Source organism: Orycteropus afer, unplaced genomic scaffold (assembly GCF_000298275.1).
Source record: "Orycteropus afer afer isolate SDZICR_OR568_19922 unplaced genomic scaffold, OryAfe1.0 scaffold00281, whole genome shotgun sequence".
NCBI lineage: Eukaryota > Metazoa > Chordata > Mammalia > Tubulidentata > Orycteropodidae > Orycteropus > Orycteropus afer.
The window spans coordinates 3956012-3960716 of record NW_006921868.1 but is presented as its reverse complement, the minus strand read 5'-3'; positions in this window follow the sequence as shown (position 1 = coordinate 3960716).

The window sequence follows — 4705 nt, the reverse complement described above, 5'->3', positions numbered from 1 at the left end:
CTTCCTCCTGCTCTTCTGGCCTGCTTCTTTGGGCGTCCCTGAGTTTCCCCTCCTCACCTAATCCCTTTGGCTGATTGCTCTTCTCTTTGGCTTCCTGACCAAAGAGACCATAGTAGAGTATTAAACCAAACTCAAAGCCCTTCTAAACACTGGGTCCTGTGCAAGTGCACAGGTTACATGCCCATAAAGCATGCTCTAATGAGCGACAGTATGGTGCACTTACATGTGAAGTATAATCTGGGCCTAGCATGTGTAGGTAGTAGTGGTGCTTCTGCTAGTCCATATTATGTATCTTATGTTTTATATATATATATGACATGCATACAATTATGATTATTTCTTACAACAGTAATTTCTCAATTTTTAAGAATTTTAGAATTTTTTAAAAAAATATTTGCCATCTACTTTATTCCAAGTGTGCATTACGCCTTAGTGGCTTGCCATAGAGTTCTGTCAACATCGTCAGCTCTGTGTATCTGTGGCTTCTGCATCCACATCCTTCCATGGTGGAAAATATTTGGGGGGGGGAAGGTGGTCAAAGTTGTTTTGGTTACTATGTGCTACTCTAACAGGAATATACCACAAATAGCATGGCTTGAACAAACAGGAGTTTATTCTTTTACAGTTTTGGAGGCTAGAAGTCTGAGTTCAAAGTGCCAGGTCTAGGGGCTGGGTGAAAGGCCCTCGACCTTGGGCTTCAACTCTGCCTCTTGCTCCTGACCCACTGAAGTTCGAGGCATCTCTTCACTCAAACAGCTGCTGGCTGGTGAGGCTGACAAACCCAAGGTCAACAAATAGAATGGCACAATTGCGATATTACCAAACCACACGGCAGGCCATTGATTTAAGTCCCGTTAATAGTCCCAAGATCAGAAGACAGCATGGCAGGCTGCTGAATAACAACTCAGCTACATGCAGGATTGAAATCCTCCTCAAAGCTTTTTTCTTATGTACTGGAAACATACTACATCCCTAAAGCAGCTACTGGGCTGCTCCAGTATATTCCACCATGGAGTTGATTATCAATCTCACCATGGGGAATAACTACATCAGCTGCCCAGCCACTCAAACCAGGCCCAGCCAAGTTGACACGCAACTTTACCACAAAGTTATCCCTCAAGTCTAAGAGGGAAAGTAAAGTGGTATTTACATAGCATTTACATTGTACTATCCAGAGATGATTTAGAGAATACGGAAGGATGTGCGTAAGTTATATGCAACTACTACACTATTTTCTATTAGGGACTTGAGCATCCATGGATTTTGGTATCCACAGTGTCCTCAAACCAATGCCCCATGGGTACCAAAAGACAACTGTACATTGATTTTTTTTATAATATTCTCAAATAAGTTTGAGAAAATTGAGTTAGAGCCCTCTTTCATTACATTGAAAAGATCCCTTGGTGGCATAAATGGTTTGCACTCAGCTAACCTAAAAGTTGGTGGTTTAAACACACCTAGCAGTGCTGCTGAAGAAAGACCTGGTAATCTGCTTCCATAAAGATTATTGCTAAGAAATCCTATGGAACACAGTTCTTCTCTGATACACATGGGTTCACCATGGGTCAGAATCAACTCGGCAGCAATGAGCTTGGGTTTTTGGGGTTTTTTTGGGGGGGCAGGCTGTGGGGAGAAGGTGGGAAGGTTCATTACTTTGCAGGTTTGAGATTAGGTGCTGCTATCTCCTTAACAATACCAAAGGGGATAAAGTGAAAATCACAGCAACCCCTCCCCCCAAGATTGAATTCCTCAGAATTCAATTGAATTCCTCAGAATTCCTACAGGAGTTTCTGCTGTAGGACGACATATGAACTCCCGAACCAGCTCATGTTCTGCAAAACCACAGGCACTAAAAATCACGGGTCCAGACAACTCAAAACCTATGCACTTGTGACCAAAGCCCTAACAAGAACAAAAACTGATACCTGGGGAAACTGAGAGCCCAGATGGGTAACCCCACCAGTGGCTAGAAGCTGCCTCAATGGATTTAAAAGTACACAAAAACAATAGTGTGGACATGCCAGCTCAGGGCCCTAAGACAATAAAGATGAAGTGGGCCAGATCACAGGAGAAAGTGCAACCTGCCAGGAACTGGTGCAGCCTGCTAGCAACTGAGAGCCCCTGGGCTGGGTGACCCTCACAGAGAGGGTGCTCCATGCCCATCACTTGTTTCAAATTTTCTTAAACAAAAATACAGAAAGGATAGACCCCACTCAGTGCAATAGCTGAGCTGAAGGTTGTAACAGAATCCCTTCTCCCCCTGTCTTCCTCCTGCCTTTGCTGAGAAACAAAGTGTTTGAACCAATATAACTTCTGAGTTATACTGTCAGCAACTATTTGTGTGACTCAAGGTGACCCCATGTGTGTCAGAATAGAACTGTACTCCACAAGGTTTCCACTGGCTCATTTTTCAGAAGTAGGTGGTCAGGCCTTTCTTCCAAGGCACTGCAGGATGGTCTTGAACCTCCAACCTTTCAGTTAGCAGCCTAGTTCTTTAATTATTTGCACCACCCAGGGACTCCTATACTGTCAGCATCCCCCTAATTATTAATCTACTTAGTGTTGTGGAAACATGCTTAACAGAACAGACATTTATTGAGAGTTTAATGTATTGGAGCTCAATCTATATTCTTCTAGTCTTTCCTCTACCTATATGATATATCTATCGAGACACACATAGCTATATATTTTTTCTCTTGCAGACGTTTGTTATATGCTGGATAATTGTTTATAAAAAGAACATCTTTCCATCATAGTATATGTAAATCTTTTTCCAAACTTTATTCTTTCAGTGCCAGTGATGTTTTATTTTCACCTAAAAATTATTGTAGGGAAAAAAAAATCATTTATACAATGGAATACAGTGGCTGCATTCACGAAGTTTACAAAATTCAAGATAAGGAGATTTGATTGAAATAGGAGCCAAAAGGCATTGTATATTCTTGGGGAAAAATCACCAATAACAGCAAGATTGTTAAGGAAGAATATTGCCAATATTACATTTCCTCAATTACAGAAAGTTTGAAAACTTGAGAATAGGACCAAAGCAAACCTGTTGCACTCAATTACGACTCCTAGCAACCGAAGAGGGCACAACAGAACTGCCCCACAGGGTTTCCAAGTCTGTAATCTTTACAGAAGCAGACTGTCACTTCTTTCTCCTATGGAGCAGCTGGTAGTGGGTTCAAATCACCAACTTTGCTGTTAGCAGCTGAGTGCTTAACAACTGAGCCACCAGCCTCCTTAGAGAACAGAACAAAGAGACAGTAATCATCCCCCTACCTTAACTATGCTCTGGCCTTCTGAGGTCTTCCCTCCAGTCTTTTCAAGATGAACATATGCTAAACAGATAATAGTAATAAAATATCAAAACATTGTTCTCTAAAAAAAGATCCAATTTGTAAATATTACTTGGACTATGGAATTTCATGCTTCATTTTGGTGCATTGTAGGATTGTCAGGAAAAAAAAAAAAATGCTCTTCCTTATATAGCAGGAGCTCTGATAGCATCCCTCATGTAGTTTTCAGGTAGGGGATGTCTTTGGCATCAGATAGCCAGGATTCAAATCCAGGTTCTGCCTCTTACTAGCTGTGTGGCCTGGGGCAGTTCATTTTCTAAACTTTTGGAGAGCTATGTCTTTGTATATAAATTGGGGATGTCACTAATCTTAACCTCCTAGAGTTTGAGGAGTGGTGGTGATTATATAATAAATAGAACTAGAATTCTCAATAAGTGAATGTTATTATTTTAACAAAATGGTGGTGTCTGCTTTTAAATTTGGTAGCCCAGGCCCAGACTTAGCTTTACCAGCCCTCCTCCATCCTGGGTGTTTGCTGGGAGTAATTGCTTCCCAAAAGCTTGCTGATGATTTAGAGATTGTACTATCATTTTTCTACAATCCTGTTACTTCCATATTCCTGTTTCCCTTACCCGAGGTGATGTAATTCTCAGCCATCTGCTTCCACCTCATTCAAAAGCCACCTCGAATCACAGTTTTTCTGAGATGCCTCTTCTGGGACCCAGCAGGGAGGATCCTCTGTGAAATGGCATGCCTGGGGGACGGTCCAAATACTGTGCCAAGCAGTATGACCTTCATATCATTCTAGCACAAAAGGCTGCTTAGAATAAGCCTTCATTTGCTTCCTGGGCATGAGACATAGCAATCATTTCAGTGGGACTTGTATAGCAGTACATTGAAGAGGCCGAACAAGAGCCTCTAAAATAAAATACTTGCCCTCCCTGATCGGTAGGCACTATAAAGATTTAGAAGAATGCTGAAAGTACCAAGGACTGCTCAAAGAACAAATCTGTCCTGGAAAATGTGCAGCTGGAATGGTACTTGGAAGCAGGAATGGCCAGACTTTGTCTCACCTGCTTTGGTCATATTGTCAGAAGGGACCATTCTCCACTTGGTAAAGTGGAGGGTCAGTGAAAGCAAGAAAGGCCCTCGATAAGATGGATTGACACTGTGGCTGCAGCGATGGGCTCAGGTATAGTAGGGATCATGAGGCTGGCGCAGGACTGGGCAGTGTTTCATTCTGTTGTACATAAGGTCACTATGAGTTGGAGACAACTTAACGGCACATAACAGCAAAACAAAATAAAGATTTAAGGAGCTCTGCTCTGGTGGCGTAGTGCCTAAGGCATTTGACTGCTAACCAGAGGCTGGTAGTTCAAACCCACCAGCCACTCCTTGGAAGGAAG